At 39.1% G+C, this 18,677-nt stretch overlaps 1 protein-coding gene and 1 long non-coding RNA gene across 3 annotated transcripts in view; one reads left to right on the forward strand and one right to left on the reverse strand.

Moving 5' to 3' along the window:
* Positions 1–18,677, reverse strand: part of CYYR1 (cysteine and tyrosine rich 1) — a 109,055-nt gene that overhangs the window by 51,251 nt on the left and 39,127 nt on the right. The gene's annotated exons all lie outside the window — the stretch shown is intronic.
* The window catches only part of LOC102161036, a 67,073-nt gene that overhangs the window by 23,929 nt on the left and 24,467 nt on the right, over positions 1–18,677 (forward strand). For both annotated transcript variants that reach the window (XR_002338170.1, XR_002338171.1), the window contains 4 exons: positions 1,209–1,403; positions 2,066–3,215; positions 3,725–3,956; positions 5,966–7,093. This is a non-coding gene — a long non-coding RNA (uncharacterized LOC102161036). The remainder of the gene's footprint in view (positions 1–1,208; positions 1,404–2,065; positions 3,216–3,724; positions 3,957–5,965; positions 7,094–18,677) is intronic.

The following is an 18,677-nucleotide window of genomic DNA, read 5'->3' on the forward strand; positions in this document are numbered from 1 at the left end:
CCTGGTATGTAAGAATGGGACCTTGTGGAGTTGGGCAGTGAGGCCGTATCCTGCAGCCCTGATCTCTAATGCTCATCACATCAAGTGCTTTGTCCCTAAGCCAGGCATTCAAGAGTTCCCATGACCCAGCCCCAGACCAGATTCCCTCTAGCCTTACTCTTTCCTTGGTACCCTGTGTCTGTTTATGTTGCCTCTCTATTCTAGCCACATGTCCTCCTTTTTTCTGTCTGTTGGTATCTAACACTGCAAAGCCAGCTCAAATGTCATTTTCAACATGGAGGTTGAGAAATGTGTCAGGCTATTGTGATTTCTGGCTTCTGTGAATTCACACGGTGTTTTGACCACTTCTGACACCCTGTGCTTAGTCATGCAGTTGTCTCATTTCTCCTATCCTATTTATATGATCCTTAGGTATAAGACTTGTATTCATCTTTATACCTTTAAGAATGGTGTGGATGTGGACAGGCCTGGTACAGATCCCCGCAGACCAAGGGACTAGTGCCAAGAGCCAGGCCAAGGGTCAAGTAGACATGCAGTCACTTACTTCCTTAGTTGCAGGGTCCAAGGGAAAGCCCAATGGCAGAAGACCCAAGTCAATGCTCTAATAAAGCTTCTTTGTGGAAGGGTGGCTCAGATCCATACAAAACAAACAAGAGCTTTGAAGGGCACAGGCACAGGACCCAATCCAAAAGCAGGTGATCACACGCTGAAGACCAGTCAGGCCCTAAACATGGGTGGTGATCGTTACAAACAGCAAGATTCCATTAACCAGACCCGAGTCCAGGGCAGCAGAGCCAAAAGAAAAGGGGATAAATAGGGGCTATGGAGTTTGGCAAGAAGATAGAGGCTCAGTCTTAGAAAGATGGGTCCTGAGGCCCCAAAGGCCAAAGGCAGAAACGACATTCAAGATCAGAGCTGAACTCATACCAAGAGGGTGGCCAAGCTGAGCCCCAAATATTGGGTAGGATCTCCTTCCATGACTCTTAGGTTTAGATTAAATTCTAGGATCTATAGAATTAGATTCGTGAAGAAGGCTTAAGTGTTCCTGGCTCTGGGGTATAAGACAAGGGACACTGGGGAAGGGACAGAGCAGAGCTTAGAAAGCGCCTGGTGGCTGGTGGGAGGGAACTAATTTCTCTTGAGCACTAACCATGCCCCAGGCCCTGTGATAAGACTTTTGCTTACAATATCTCATTTAATGTGCACAGGAGCTCTACAAGGAAGCAGCCTTACGCCATTTTTCAGATGAAGAAAGATGATAAGTAATTGATGGAGCTGAGATTTGAAGGCAGGTCTAAATGAATTCAAACTAATTCTCCCTGCTCCTCTCAAATAAATAGTGACTAAATGTATGTTCAAGATAGAAAAGTGAAGAATGGACGGTCTTTTTACAATTCATTGTGGTAAGCACGATAGTACTAATCTGCCCCCCTGCCCCATGTTTTCTCTAGTTTTTTGCTTATAAATTAGACAGATTTGGCCCATCGAACACACAACTCATGGTTTCTCTATGCCTCAGAGAGAACCATGAGGCACATAAAGTAATCTGAGAACATATTGGTTGCTCTGGGTTTCTGGTTGCTTTGAATTTCTGGCCTTCCAAGTCTTTCACGAACTAGTACAAATTTCCTTTTCAGGATTATTTTATTTTGCTCAATCCTCTTGGGCTACTTACTGTCTTCCAATCAACCCCTCTACACCTTGGCCCCTCTATGTTAAATGTTACCTCCTCAGTAGAACCTGCCTTGATCTCCTTATTCAGAAATGATTTCTCCCTCTCTCTCCCCCATTTCTTTCTATACCATTTATATGGTTCCATATTTGATCTACAGTAACAGTGGTGTACCTACTATACATTCTACCAACTTTAGAGTTTATACAAATCTTTTTTTTTTCCCCTACAGTGCCTGATAGTGTCAGTCACACAAAAGGAGTGTTGAAGAAAAATATAAATGCTGAAGAGTAATGTGTACATGACATTTCACTTTCTTGGGTTCCTTTATACGAGCAATTTTTCCCTCAGAAATTTCCCTCACCCCCTTATTTTTGACTTGGTTCTTTCCAGTTAATACCAGTCTTTCTGGCCACTGGGATTCTTCAGAATGAAGCAGATGCATGAAATAGAAGAAGTGGCACTGAAGATGGACCATGCCTCTTTATCTTATCCCACTTGCAAAGCCAAGGTAAGGATCTGGGTCTAAAAATACTTTCCACCACCAATATATGTGCAAGCCTATTGCATACAATCTGTTTTCCAAAGCCTTTAATGAAATAAACTGACTTGCACCTTATGATCACATATTCTTCCAGGGAGTTCTACTTAAATAACTGCATAATTTCTTTTACTACATAACTGACATCATTGTGACACTCTGAGAGTTCACAGGGGCTCTTTGATAGAGAGAAAAACTTAGATTTAGGACATTTAAAAAGCATATTAAGAAAGCCTGTTCTTCTCATTTGATAAATCTTAATGTGTTTATTAATGGATGACCAAAGGGTACTAAATTAGGAAGAAATAATCTTGAGTGTGCAGTGACTACAAAAAAATTCACCATTATTAAGGCTAAAAATATGAAATACATTCTTCTGAAAATTGGAAAATTGCACCTTAAAAATATTGATGGTGGAATACCAAGCTAATGGACTACTGGATGTCAAGTTCCCTGGTTGTGATAGGTTTATGGAAACTTCCCCAAATATAATTAGCTTTAAATATCTCTGTAAGTAGACAATAGTAGCTGTGTATACTGTGTATGACAATGGTCAAGCATAAAACCACTTAATGGCCTCTAGAATGTGTTATATATTTTAGGATAATATTTGCTTCAAAATTCTTTGCTTAACAATAAAATTATTCTACAAGCTAGTGAGTAATAAAGGGATTTTTAGGGAATAATAAAGGAAATGCTTAACCAGGATTTAAGAATTCACTAGGATAATCTATCCAATTATAATTTTGACTATGATCAAGGCTAAAAAAAATTACCTATCAATAAAGTGAATTATAAGGAAGAAATAGAACACCCTATACTAGGGTTATCTGAAACTATTCCTTCGAAACTCCATTTTTTACTTTTCCTGTTATTATATGCAGTTTTAATATGGTATTACTTCTAATCTCTCAAGCACTGCTGTCAGATAAACCTAATTATTTCCCAGAAGTGGTCTGCAACTGGAAGAAAAATGAAGCAGAAAATGTATTCATCTATGAGGTATATTTAGTTTATATAAAATATTTTCCTCTTTTTTTTTTTTTTTTTTTTTTTGTCTAAAAGGAGATGTCTCAGGCAGATGAGGGAATCAGATATATTAGCAGAAGTGAAAGGTGGGCGGGAGGGGGGAGGTGGAGAAGGAAGAAGCCAGACTATTTTTCATTAAACATTTAAGAGACCCCAGAAGTTTCCAAACAGACACATACAGGTACTTCTTAGGGATCGCTATGGACTAATACTTACATACCCTCAGGATTCAGATGCTGAAGCCCTAATCCCAGTGTGGTGATATTTGTGGGGAGGGTGCTTTGGTAGGTAATTAGGTTTAGACAAGGTCATGAGGGTGGAGCCCCCCAGAATGGGGTCAGGGCCCTTACAGAAAGAGACCAGGGAGCTGGCTCTCTGTTTGCTTTCCCCTCCATCTTGCCAGTAAGAAGGCAGCTGTCTATAAACCAGGAAGAGAGCCCTGACTAAGAGCCCAACCATACTGACTAATCTTGGACTTCCAGGTTCCCTGAACTGTGAGAAATCAATGTTGATTGCCTAAGCTACCCAGTCTACGTATTCTGCCACTGCAGCCTGAACAGACAGAGACTCGAAGGCATGTCGCTATTCCTCTCCCACAGCCCTGAGGTCCTGCCCGACGGCATCACTGAATCTTGGTGTCTCAGTACCCACACTGCTCGCACACCACCATGCTGAAGATGCTGAATCTTTAACAAGGAAGCGCAGATTTCAGATGTGAGTGGAGCCGCTCCTTGGGCCTTTGGGAGGGCAGTGCTGAGACGGGTCCAGGTCATGAAAGCAGAAATCAGCTCCTATGTATCTACAATTGTCTGAGATCCAAACTTAGACCCCTGACATTGCTGTCCAGGGCACTAACTTCTTGAACCTACTGCCTTAATCTCTGCACAAATTAAGCCATTTTATTCATTACAGCTCCATAATTTACGACCTCCACCCCGACCCCAGAGTGCTTTCTGCCTAAAGCTTAGACGTCTGATCCACAAACTAATTGGTTCAATTTACTTCCCTGCCAATTAACTACCTTAAGAAAGAGAAAGGACCCAGGAACAGGGTATCACTCTGAGTTTAAAAAATTAGTAATATACATTTTTGGGATATTCCTGAAATCCTTGCAATAGATGTCTTTTCTCCCAAAGTTGAATAGTCTTGGTAGAACCATCCCTGGTCAATCACTCAGGGCGATCTATGATCAATGACAAACATTTTATTATAGTTCCCAAGGTTAGAGGTAATGTCAGTTATTTCTGGGGCAGGATCATGTCTTCTTATTCACCTCTGTACCCTTAGGATGAATTAACGTAAAAAAATTAGGCTATACAGCCAATCCATTCATTCATTTGATTGCAGTATTTATGGAGATCCTATGCGCCAACTACTATTTTAGACGTTTGGAATATATCTGGTAAGATACTCATTCTTGAAGATATTACATTCTGGAAGGAGTGGGGGAAAGGCAATAAACATAATAAATAAAGTATAAATATTGTCAGAAGGTATTCAATTCTATGAGGAATGGAAGAATAAGAATAGCAGGATAAGGTGGATCAAAGGTGAAGGTGCCAGAGGAGTGAGCCAAGACAACTGGGCAAGAAATCCCAGGCAGAGGGCACAGTCCAAGCGGGAGCTTAAGGCGCATCTCATTCATTCAAGCAAGGAAGTCAATGCAGCCGAAGTGGAAAAATGATAGTAGGTGAGGTCTGAGGTTAAGAGGAGGGGTCTTGGAGGGACTTGTAGGCAATTTAAGGACCCTGGTTCTTATTCTGTGTGAAAACGGGGAGCTGCTGAGGGGTTCTGAGCAGAGAAGTGACTTGACTCAGCCTCCGGTTTTTGTTTTGTTCTGTTTTGTTTTTTTCTGAGCAAGACTACATTTATTTATTTATTGACCTATATTAGAGTTGACTTACAGTGTTGTGTCAGTTTCTGCTGTGCAACATAGTGACTCAGTCACACACACACACACACACACACACACACACACACACACACACACACACACATATGTAATACATTCTTTTCCTCATCCTTTTTCATCATGTTCTATCCTGAGAGATTGGATACAGTTCCCTGGGCTACATAGTAGGATCTCATTGCTTATCCTTTCTAAATGTAATAGTTTGCCTCTACCAACCCCAAACTTCCAGTCCTCAGGCTTTTGAAAAGTCCTCCATCCTGAGTTCTTAGTTGCTAGGCTCAGAAGAGACTGCCTGGAGTGAGGGTAAAGTAGGGAGATGAAGTAGGAGGCAAAAGCAGAATCCAGCTGAGAGGTATTTTTAAGAGGTTAAGTCAGCAAACTTCGTTCCTCCATGAATCAATCCCTCATTCTCTTAGCCCAGGCTGAAATTACCTTATACATATACTAACAACATCTGGTTGCATAGATATAGCTCTGCCACTAAGTTTCCACCTGGAGATACTCTCAGATATTTTCTTAATTCTTAAATTTATAAGCAGGTGGTACACTGAATGGACACTGAATTCAGTAACCACTTCCAGGAAAAGTCATCAGGACTAACTCATCTGAAGGGAACGTTCAAATTCACCTAAGTCAATAAAAGCAAATAATGGCTTCCTTCAATTTGTTCTAATTTTGACCACGTAATTTTTTTTTTTACAACTTCTCTTTTTCTTTTTTAAGAATTCCTGGTAGACTACTACCTCTCTCGAACTCTTGAGTGTATCTCATTCCAAAGAGAATGATCAACAAAATATTTTTATTTCATCAGATTCAGGATCCATGCTGCACAGTTTAATACACCTACCCACATCTCATCTGCCATCACCTCAGATTCAGAAACAAGACCATCATATTTCAAAGAAGAAAATATGAAGAGACAGAATAAAATATTTGTTCCTGTTTAGGAAGAAATTGTATCTATTTCTTTAGTGGGCTATGGTAGCATATATAAATGGTTTCCCTCTCTTTCTCTCTTTTGGAGCTTCTTGTTAACTGTTTTGTTCTTTAGGAAAAGATCTGTGGTGGTGTGGATTGAAAAGGTTATCCTGTCATCATTGTACCCAGGAATCCCATCTGGAGTGAAATTTACCAGCAGTTTCACATTGATGTTGTACTGTCCTGTGTGGTCTTCTGTCAAATCTATATGCTATCTAGAATAAAGAGTTCACCTTTATTTATTAGCACATTTAAACAATTACAGTGTTAAACATCTACACTGTTGTAGAATTGTACTGTAACAATTGACAATATTCTAACTATTGAAAATATTTACTGTATATTATTTTTTAAAAGCTCAAAGAAAAGTAGGATTTAGGGAGCCTGGAAACCTCTAAAATTATTTGTGAAGTTGTGTATTGATATGAATCTGTTAGATGATCCAACAGTTTAGGTCACAATTTCAAAAGCACCTGTGGTGGCAATCCCCCTCCAAAAAAATTAAAAAAAAAAACTTTTAAGTAAAATGGACTTAGAAGAGTGCACAAATAATACTTTTAAGGGTTACTCATATATTAAGAGAACTCTCTTCCAATTTATGGTCTAGCTCTGCGCCTGTGCCTGGAAAAACTCACACATCTTTCTAGTCCCAATAACCCCTGGCAGGATTCAATATGTCAGGAATAAAACTACCCTTGAATTCATTTCCCGAACATTGTTTTTTAACAATATATGATCATTAGCTGTCCTGATAGACTCTGAGATTCTCATGGGCAGGAACCTGATCCTTTTATCTTTTTTCATCATTATAATATAAGAAGGGGAAGGGACACCCGAGCTTCCTCTCTCTGCCATATGAGGACACAGCGGGAAGACAGCTCCCTGAAACACAGGAAGGATGTCCTTGTCAAGAACCGAATCTATCAGCACTTTGATCTTGGACTTCCCAACCTCCAGAACAGTGAGAAATCATGTTTGTTGTTTAAGTAAGCCAGACTAGGATCTTTCATTATCGAAGCTCAAGCTGATTAAGATATCAACACACCAAGTTTTTGGTAAAATTCATTGCTTTGGTTAGCAGGAACTCAAAGAAACAAATATTGGCAGAAACTCGGTGTGTTGGTGATTTAGTTCTAAGGTGCAGGTGTCACAGTAAGATAAATATATGCACATACATTTTTACTCCATTTGGAAGTTAGGGGTTGCTTATAATTGTTATGTTTAAATATTTCATATGCTGAGGGTTATTTTGTGTTGTGGGTATTCTTAGAACTCAATGTATGTATATGTATATAGTCCATTTGCAATTCTTATTTTTTAGCCATTTTACTTCTCAAAATGCATATTTGTACTGACATTAATGCAACTCAGTATCATTAAAAAATAATTATTCTAACTTGAATCCACTAGGATCTACAAATTTTTTTCTCCTTTTACCTTTTTTTTTTTTTTTTTTTTTTGGCTATACCCACAGCATGCCAAAGTTTCTGGGCCAGAGATTGAACCTGTGCCACAGCCATAACCAGAGCCAGGGCAGTGACAAAGCCAGATGCTTAACCTGCTGAGCCACCAGGGAACTCCCCAAATTTGCTACTCTTTAATTTAACCTACAATTTCACAGACAGCTTACATTCAATGTTTTAGTCCCTCCAATCAAAGGTAATGTTGTGGAAAGCAGGGAAAAAAGATATTTGGCCTGTACATATAAAATCCTAGTCTCCTTTCCTCAGGAGCAAACTCTATAAGACATTCTGAGTTCAGGGTCTTTTTACACTGCCATCATGGCTGCTCTCCCCGCAAGACATTCTGATACAAAGCACTGTGTAGGGTAGAGATAAAGGCTCATCTAAGGTTGATGCAGTTCTGCCAGATTCAGATGCCTGGAAACTAAAGGTGCCTGACCATCAGCTTGGGTGTCAACAACCCGGTAAGGCCCTGCCCCTCCCTCTCTCCCTCCCTCCTTCTCCCGCCCCATCTCTCTCTCTCTGTCTCCCTCTGTCCTTGTCTGTCTCCATCTCTCTTTCCTTCCCTCCCATTGTCTTCTTTCTCCCCGCCCCCATCTCTCCCCTGTAGAGAGACTTCTTCTTTTCTGTCATTTTAAAAATTTTGCCAATTTAACATCCTGCATAAACACACAAAAGCTCATTTAACAACCATGTAACTTATCGCCCAGAATAAAATGCCATGAGCATTTTGTCATTTTGCCTCAAAGAGTTTTCTAAGAATGTAAATAATTGCAGCTAAAGATAATGTCTATGATATTTCCCCACCCCCCACAGTCTTATTTTCTTCTATTTTCCCCCAAAGACAACCCTTGCTATGAGATTGGGGTCTAGCTGGGCCATACTGTCACACTTTGTACTTTTAAAAGCCATATATCCATAAATAACAGTGTCTTTTTATTACAATTTTACATATGCATCTTTACATCTTTCAACAACTGATCTTCTTTTACTCAGGATTGTTTCTTTTTAACCATTATACTTATTCCATTGCCTGGATATCCTACAATTTATTTATTTTTTTCCCTCCTTGATGAACATTCTGGGGTTTATTTAGGTTTTTTTTTCCTTATGACTAATGACTCCGACGAACATCTTTCAATCTGCCCCTTTCACCATGTGTCAAAGGTTCTACTAATTTACATTCCAATTAGTGATGCAGAAAAGATGTTTTTATCATTTCCTTTTTTCTACTTTCTTTGAAACTCTATTTCTGTTTTCAAACTTCCTGAGCTGAATGCTTAACTCACTTATTTTTAACCTTTTTAAGATTATATGCTTTTTCTAAGTAGCTTAGTTTGCATTTCAGAAAACTTTATAGTGCCTTTGATGATTAAGTTCAAATTGTTTTGTGATTTCCAGTAAGATTCTCTCTTTAATCCACAATTTATTTAGCAGTGATTTTTTTTTTCCAGTTCCTAAACTTAGGTTGCTGAATTTTAACTATCTTTATGTGCTTGATATTTAACTTTAATTATATCTCGAGTGGTCTGTGTGACATTATTTCTTAATATCCATTTAAATTTTCTTTGTACCCATACCTTGTAAATTTCACATATATTCTTGAAGGGAAAGTAAATTTGTGGGTTTTGTGTGCCAAATTTTTGCCTGACATATTTACTTTTATTCTAATTTTCTAGATCTTTATTAATTACATGTCTGCTGGTTTCTGAGAAGAGTATTAAAATCTGCATTGTCATTACAGGGCATTATCAGTTTCTCTTTGTAGTTCTCCTTATAGTTATATATTAGCGTTATATAGTTTAAGGCTATACTGATAGATGCAAAAGATTAGGATTGTGTCTCTTCCTCATGCTAACTGAACTGGTGCATTATTCTTTTCTTCATTCCTTTATAATCTCTTTATAAAATGGGCCTATTGCTTTCAAGTTTGCTCAATGGTGTTTTTTGCTTTAAAGCTTTTTTTCTGACCAGATTTACAATGCCAAGTTTTCCTTTGATTAACATTTGCATGATGTATCTTTTTCTTTCCTTTGTATTCAAACTCTTTTTTTGTCATTTCATCTCTTGTGAAAATCCAATAGTTGGATTACATGAAAAAGTCTAACCTAAACATCTCTGTCCTTGAATATGTGAATTAGTTGATTTACCTTTATTGTAATTATGATAAATTTGGACCTTTGTATTGCGTTAGTGTGTGCATGTGTATGTGTGTGTATGTGTGTGTTAGTGTGTGTTTATGTGTGTGCGTGTCTATAACCACAGTTCCCCTTGGCTTTTTCCCCCTCCTTTTTATCTTCTACTAAGTTGGTTAAATTGATTTAATTTATTGCCTTTTACTTCGTGCTAATTCAGAAATAATACATTTTATTTTTATTCTTTCAGTGGATTTAACATGCAGAGTTGTTGTAAGCAGCTCTAAAGTTAATCTGTGTCTCCATCCACTTTCCAAACAGTGCAGAGATTGTATCAGGGGATGGAGACCAGGCAGTGGTTTAAACAAAAGTTTATATATAAAGAATTATTAATTTTGATAAAATAATGTCTATAAAATATATGGACATTCTTTATGATATGCTAGGGCTGAGGGAGGGTACCCAAGAAAGACAGACTGGGAAGGTTTCACTTGCTTGAGATGCCATTCAGTCCTTGGATGGCAGAGAAGTTTGCAATTTGGCCAGAGGTCACCTGCAGTCAGTGGGCAATGGAAGCCCACTTGTGGAAAGCAGGCTGGGCCAGATGATCAGAAACCAGGGGCTGGGCCTGTATAGCAAGTGAGAATTCTATGTGTGTTGGTAGGCTGCATGGGCATCTGCAGAAAGAATGGAGGTTTGGTGAGAATGCTCTGCCAAGTGGAGAACCTATAGAAGAAATCCAGGTGCCTGTGTGTGCAAGAGGCCTTTGGTGCAGGCAGAACACTTTAATGGCTCTGGTTTCTGTGGTTAAAGACCCTCAGAGAAAGGTTATTGTCAGGCCAAAGCTGCAAGGTTATTGAGAGATCTTGCATTCTGGATGGGTTGCTGGAGCAGAGCTCCACCTAACTTCCTTGTACACACACTGACCTCCTCCCATTTTTCCATGTACTTCCAGTGCCCTCTACTGAGAAAGCTTAACATCACGCTCACTTTATAAGGGCAAAGCTTAAAATAACTCATCTGTTCTCACAAGGAATGTATTGTTGAAGGGTTTCTTTGGAGCTAAGAGACAATAAACTGATAACTGGCATGGGGCGATTTTAGAATATCCCCTCTGTCGTCTTTCTGGTGCCCTTTATAAATCCCTCAGTACCATCTTCCAATTCACTAAATCTCTCTTCAACCATACACAGATCTTATTCTATGAAAATTTTATCTCAATGTCATATTTTTAACCAACTTGGGAGGATTTCTAATTATTTCTTCTTTCCCCTACCCTCTTCTTTCTCTTCCTCCTTCTTCTTCACCTACTTTTCTTTGTTTCTGTCTGTTTTTTCTTTGCTATCCTTCCAAATTTTTAATGGCCTTCCTCTTTTTATGTCTTTGAGACCCTAAAAAAAATATATATATATATTCGAAACTATTTTCAATGGCTCTATCATGTTATTTTACTATATTTCAGCCTCTCTGATAGGTGGGTGAGCTGACCTCAGCCTCATAATAGCCTTTAGGTTCAAGAAGTGAGTCTGATTTCCTAATTTCCAGACATCCTTCCTGCTCCCCTCCTGAAAGTCTTAGCTGGGACTAATGTCTGTGCATTTCTATTCATTTTTTGTCCATGGAGATATTTATTTTATTTCTGAGCCCTATAACAGCTTTAACTTAATATGTTATTTTGCTATGTATAGGAGATATTTAATGAGTGAATTTATAGCTCTATGTTAAATGGAAGCATTCCTCTTTTTAAAGAGATCCATTATTCATTGAAGCCATTCTAGGCTATCTGACCCCCATAAATCTCTATAATCCTTGCCTACAGTTTAAAATAATTTTGCTCTGCTAACTTTGCAGGTGGCTTTTGTCTGTTTTGTTTTGTTTGCTGAAAGCTAACTACAGGCAATTACTAATTTACTGATAAACTGCTTTACCACAGTTATATTTTAAACCTCTTATTGTAATGTAGAAGCTACTTCCATATTAAGATTATGAGAGTTGTTTCACTTTTAAATTGTACTTTATGTGATGAATATGATAATTCCAGTGTAATTAAAATAATTTAACAGTGTTTGAAATGAAAAAATGAATTCTGGTTCCAACTTCAGTATTCCATGAACACATACTTCACTTTGGTTTCCTTGTATAAGGTTCAAAAGACCAAGTTCCCATCCCAGAACAGCAGTCTAGTCATCCCTGCCCACTTCCCTTGTCTGAGGCTTTAGCCTTGACCAACCCTTGTGTATTTCTATTCCTTTGTTTCCCGTGAGATATTTATCTTATGTTTAAACTCTATTACCACTTTCTATTAGAAAAGGGACTATGTAAATCCTTTCTAAAGTTCTTTACCTCTTTGCTTCTTGGCTTTTGTTAGTTTGTTTTGGTATCTGAAGTAGTATAATAATTCCTGTCCTTACTTCGGGGTTCTAGGTATTAAAGGAAATAAGGGAGGTAAAAGCATTTTAAAATTCAGGAACTCCATTTACAAATACATCATGTATCCTTCAAACACTAGGGTTTTATTAATTTTCAAAATCTGCCTTGGACAGAAAAGTAAATTGACCCTAAAGGTGAAGACGTTCTGGATTCTTCTAGTTTCTTCCTTCAAATAGACTAGCATGTTCATAACATGAAGGTTCAGATGTCAGGGAATGGTTGTCTTCAAGTAACTGTATTCTGCCCAAGAAACATTTAATGGGGCACTTGGACATTTGGAGCAAATTAGAACTGGAGCAAAGACCAGATGCGCTGCCAATTTTCCTCTCTTCTTTCTCCACAGGTCAAAGTAGTATTAAAATAAGGAATCCTGTCAGTAAAAGGGTTTTGAATTAGGGATTAATCAAATTTCTAAAATATTATGGCTTTCTATTTTGTTTTGTTTTGGTAGGCATGGAGTTGTGTAAACTGAGTATATTTTAATTATGTAAAATAATTCCATTTGCAGAACCACATAAAGTCAAATCACTTTTATTTTTCCTCAATGAATGTTGTATAAACCTCAAGGTTTAGAAAAAGAAGATCTAGTAAGTAGCTTTTTATGTTCTCCCTAAATTTAGGAAGCTTTCATTCCATAACAATTACTGCTTGTTGAATAGATCTGTTTTCATCATCAAGTAAAAATGACCAATGTTGGGATGAATATACTCTGTTTGACTCCTGCTTCTGTACATTTCTTTTATTTTGCATGAATATGGCCAGATGAATCAAAGAAAACTCAGCTCCTCCAGAACTCTGCTGTTTTACAAAGATCTCTGCTACCAGATTCAAAGCTAAATTCGGGTCTGAGGTGTCATAATCTCTTATAGGTCCCAGGAGAATACTGTGTTCAGTGATCAGAAGTGCTATTCTCCTGTTGGGCCTCCAGAAATATGATACTCTACAAAGTCAAAGGTAATGAAGGTTCAGTCATCATTATTAACTTAAAAAAAAAGGCTCAAATAAAGAAGTGATCTGTTTTATAAAAAAAGCACATAGAAAGTTCAAGAAATTAACTCTAGCAATGCTGTAACAACAGGATAAAGGAAAAACTTCAGCAACACTTAAAATGTGTAAAAATCCAGAAATGTTCTGGTAGAAATCTGGTCAACTGTCAATCAAAAAGAAACAAATGTCACTAGAGAAAAACCATTTTGACATTAGAAATAGAAGTAATTCATGCCAAAATACTCTCACATTGGGTTAATAGCTAGATAGACATCTAGCATTTATTAGAGCAAAAGGCTGGCATTTAAAAGCATTTGGTTTCTTTTTAGAAGTTCCCTTTAAATACTATTTTCCAGAATATTATTGATGCAATTTTGGAAAGATCTTAAAATGAGAGAAAAACTTAAAGTAAAAAAATCTAAGATTCAGTTCCATCTTTTGAGATGGTATCATTATTTATATATTCAGAGAGAAACAATTTCCTGATAGGAAATCAATTTGACCCATGGTTATTGAGGCGCTTGGTTACTGATTATGTGTGGCCATCGGAGGAGAAAATGTTCAAGAGAAGAAAGAACATTCAAATGAATCTCTTATGAACCTTTTCAACAAAGCTTTTTTCTGAGCAGGCAGGCTCACACTGTAAAGTTTCATTGTTTTATTAGTAACAATTTTACATATGCCTTGCCAGCAAACAAAGGGGCATAGGTGGTTTTTCAATAATTGTTGAGTCTTTCTTAATGACACTTTACAAAGAAACTCCACTTGTATTACTTATTTCTCACAACAATCCAATAGATGTGTCTTGTCATTGCCACTTAACCTAACATAAGACTCAGAGGGGTTTTAACTTGCTTTTTAAGATCGCCTAATTAATACGGGGCAGAGGTGGCAATAATTTTTCTTTTGGGGGAAATTTGTATAAAAAAATGTTTAGTTCAAAGGCCATCATGTATCTATCATATCAGATTTTCTTACATACATTCCCTTTGCGTATTGCTTTTTTCTTTCTACAGCTGCACTGGTGGCATATGGAAGTTCTCAGGCTAGGGGTAAATCAGAGTTGCAGCTTCAGGCTACACCACAGTCACAGCAACACCGGATCTGAGCCACATCTACAACCTACACTGCAGCTTGTGGCAACACTGGATCCTTAACCCACTGAGGGAGGCCAGGGATGGAACCCACATCCTCACAGAGACAACACTGGGTCCTTAACCAGCTAAGCTATAATGGGAGCTCCTCCTTTGCATATTTTTTAAAAAGGTATACAGAGTTTTATGAAATAATTGAGTTTCTGATAAGCTGGACATAAATCACCTCATATAGGTTGTGCCATGTATTAATGTGTGTGTGTATGTATGTGTGTGTGTGTATACATATATATATATATATATATACACATATATATATATATATATAATGTATATTTTTTAATACACATGCACAGGTCCTGTAGGCACAGAAGAACATGGGTTGCACAGTCAGAAACAATATCATCAGTCTCTACTTCTGTTAATTTAAATTCTCAGCTGCAGGTAGTATTTTTGACAGAGGTCACTATGGTTCAATGCTATTGGATTTCTTTTTTTTTCTTTTTTAGGGCTGAACCTGTGGCATATGTAAGTTCCCAGGCTAAGAGCCACAGCCAGAGCAACGTGGGATCTGAGCTGCATCTGCAATTCTCGACAATGCCAGATCCTTAACCCCCCGACCGAGTGAGCCCAGGGATAAACCTGTGTCCTCATGGATCCTAGTTGGGTTTGTAAACGCTGAGCCACGAAGGGAACTCCCAGTGATTGGATTTTATTTGATTAAGCACTTAAATTTGTTTGCTAGAATGAGGGGCAGGGGCGTATTTGGAGCACCTAAGGAGCTGGCCCTTAAATGTGTGGCAGCAACAGAAATTCAAGATGAAGAAAACAAAGACGATCTTTGAAAGCTCTGTCCTAACAATTTTATGTTATTTTGCCCAACCTATTTTTTTTTTGAGTGACAATGATGAATTGTGTAACAACACTAATATATATCAACAGGAGTGTTGGCTTGTTAGTGTTGGTAGGCAATGCCACAACTGTGGTAAATAAATGAACAGTTCTTCTACTGGAGACAATAGAAAACTCAAGCTGTAGGCTTTGGGGTGTATTGCAGAGCTTAGGTTTGTCAGGCAGTTTGCCTGTATTTGTGTGTTATGAAGTCATTGGAGTTGAAAAACTGCTTATGGAATCCAAGCTGTTCCCAGGATACCTGCATCACTGTTTCACCATAACTAAATTATGTTTTCCTAATGGAGAGATTTTACTGGTGTCTAAAAGTTGAGTATCCTGTTATGTTGGCCATGGCACAGGCAACACATTCATCACAAAGCCTTGACGAAGCTGTTGCTATCACTGTTGTTGTTTCATTGGTGGTAGTGGCAGTGGTGGTGTGTGTGTGTGTGTGTGTGTGTGTGTTTTGTGTTTAATGCTTGGTATCGGTTCTCAGAGCGAAAAAGACTTAAAGTGAATGTTAGCAAACACTAGTTTATATTATAAAACATAGCCAGCCAAAACCACCTTCATAACAAAACACCTACAAGCTTTTATAAAGAATTTAGGACGCAGATGTATTTGCTTTAAGATCAATTCAAATGACATAAAATTCAGGATCAAGTTCTAATTGCCCCACATACATGGAGCTCCAAGCACACGTGACATGCCCTTCACCGCTCTGCGCTATGTACTATGTCAGCATTTATTTCAAATCACTGAAACAATTTGTCAACCAGAATCCCAAGTTAATGACCTCGCAAGAAGGCTTTGTCAATATCTCACTAATGTCACAGTGATGTATTATTATTTGCCTGTTTACATATCTGAGTTCTCTGTTACTACCCTTTCAAGGTGGAAATGATGTCTCATTTCTTTGTATTCTCAGGAATTAGCAGAGTTCCTTAACATAATAAGGACTTCGTTAAAGGGCTGGTGTTAAATGAGCAAATCAATGATTCTCACTTCTCAGCCGCGGCACCAATGGCTACACACGGCGTCTCTACCATGGGTTGACATCCTAGGTATTATCTTCTTTTCCCTCTGACCCAGCCTGCATCCTTCTCCATCTTGCTCAGCAATCAGGAAGGCATAAGGACTGCATGAGAGACCCAATGTGCCTGGTAGCCTCTGAGTTTGGCCAATGGAAACCTGATACGGGAGACTGGAGGTTGAGAGGGGAGTGAGAACGAGACCCACAATGTTCTGGCTCCCCATCCAGTCCACTGCTGCCGGGTGGCTGCCTTCCATAGAGAGCCCCAGTTCCGGTGCAAGCTACTCTTTCTGGATTTTAGTAACAGTTCCTCCCCTTGTCTCTTTCTGGCTAGGGATGGTAGAAGCTCTCTGCTGTTGACAGCCTGTAACACTGCATCATCTTTGGTTAGTTTCTCTAGTCCCTGCATGTACCTTTATAAATGTTCATTTCATTAAACCCCCTTCAATTTTCAGTTTGAATGTACTGTTTCCTTCTGGAAACTTGTCAACTACCAGCTGTTTGCATAGGCCTTATATAATTAATTCTACTCTATGCACTTGCAAGGAAAATAAAGCCATTCCCATTTCTTGGAAGAGCTGTGATAGAAACACATCCTACCTGGAACTTTTATTACTTCCATGTGTCCATTTTATTTCTTGAAAGTCATTGGAAATTTGTCTACTGACAGTGCAATGGCTGAGGTGTAGTCTCTGCCAGAGCAGGGGGCACCCAGAGACAGCCTGGCCCAGAGTGAGTGTCTCTGTTGGATAAAAGACTGAAGCAGTTGAAGAGGGCTCTCTACTGAGCGAGGGTAAAAAGGGGAAGGAGGGAATTTACGAAAGGAGGGATGGAGGCATCTCAGCTCAGGATGATGGTGCTTTTCTAAAGAACTGTCCTGTTGGTTTTGCTCATCCTATTAATTTGGATGGAGGGGGACAGACTTTTGAAACTTTCACTGGTACCTCACCCAATGGCTGTGGAGTGCAGTCAATGACTTCCCAACCAGGTAGTCGCGTGGTTCTTTCTAAAATCCAGGACTCTCTAATTTCATTTGTTTTCTTTTTTTTTTTTTTTTTTTTTTTTTTTTTTTTGTCTTTTGTCTTTTTGTTGTTGTTGTTGTTGCTATTTCTTGGGCTGCTCCTGTGGCATATGGAGGTTCCCAGGCTAGGGGTTGAATCGGAGCTGTAGCCACCGGCCTACGCCAGAGCCACAGCAACGCGGGATCCGAGCCGCGTCTGCAACCTACACCACAGCTCACGGCAACGCTGGATCGTTAACCCACTGAGCAAGGGCAGGGACCGAACCCACAACCTCATGGTTCCTAGTCAGATTCGTTAACCACTGCGCCACGACGGGAACTCCTCATTTGTTTTCTATACAGAAGCTGCCTTGGAGGGGTTCTTTTCCTCGCATGTGCTGCTGTAAGTCAGTAGCCACTCTCAGACTCCACCCTTCAAGGGCTGCCTCAGTGTCTCCATCAGGCTCAGGACTCGCGAGAACCCTGAGGTCCCTCCACCAGAGGATATTTGTGACTCGCGCATCCAATAGCCCACCGGAAAGTGAATATGTCTCCTTTGCCACACAAGCCTTAAGTTGCCAGAGAAACATGAAAAAAGGGCAGAAGTGATATAGTCTTGAAAGCCCTATAGGTATTAAGCCCCTGCTTTTCTGTAGGCTGATTTATTATGCTTTTAACAAATGGGTACATGTGTAGTTCTCTGTGAATTAAGAAATCATGCACATTATCAAAGGAAGGCAGTGTCAAATTATAACATTTCAAAATCAGGTATGACAGGAACTTAAGACTTTTTTTGGAAGGTGTAAGTCACTTTCGTACATTTAAAACACCATTTCCTCCATACTTCAGAGGTTTTCATTTTAGAAAAGCATGGCAGGAGTCACTCTAATGTGACTATAAAGGGCCCGAAGCTTCGCTTTTAAAATTCAATACTTAGGTAGAAAGAAATAGATAACTTTTTCCCTTTGATTTTTAGTCACTATTTTTACAACACGAGCAGCCCTGAGACACCAGAATGGAAATGGATCTTCTTCTTGATGTTACCAGGGCGCCACTAAATTGCAAGCCTTGAACTGGTTCTGTTTGCATCAGTGCCTTGATCTTTATTTCTCCATTTCCCCAATGCCACATGATTTCTGTATTCTTCAGGCATATCCTCAGCTTTTCTGATGCTGCTTTCATTTGTTCCTCCAGTCACCCAATATGTATTGAGTACCTACTGTGTGCCAGGCCCAGACAGAGATGCCGCACTCATGAAGTCAAGCAAAAGAGCCAAGAATTTGTAACTGTCAGCCCTGATCATTGTACACACTGTGATGGAAAAGCTGAAGAGTAGGAGCATAAAGCCTAGAGACCTTACAAGGCGTCTGGGTTTAAAAAAGTTTTCATGAGGGAGTTCCCATCGTGGCGCAGCGGAAACGAATCGGACTAGGATCCATGAGGATGCAGGTATGAGCCCTGGTCTCGCTCAGGAGGTTAAGGATCTGGCGTTGCCCTGAACTGGGGTGT

Source organism: Sus scrofa, chromosome 13 (assembly GCF_000003025.6).
Source record: "Sus scrofa isolate TJ Tabasco breed Duroc chromosome 13, Sscrofa11.1, whole genome shotgun sequence".
NCBI classification, from domain to species: Eukaryota; Metazoa; Chordata; class Mammalia; order Artiodactyla; family Suidae; genus Sus; species Sus scrofa.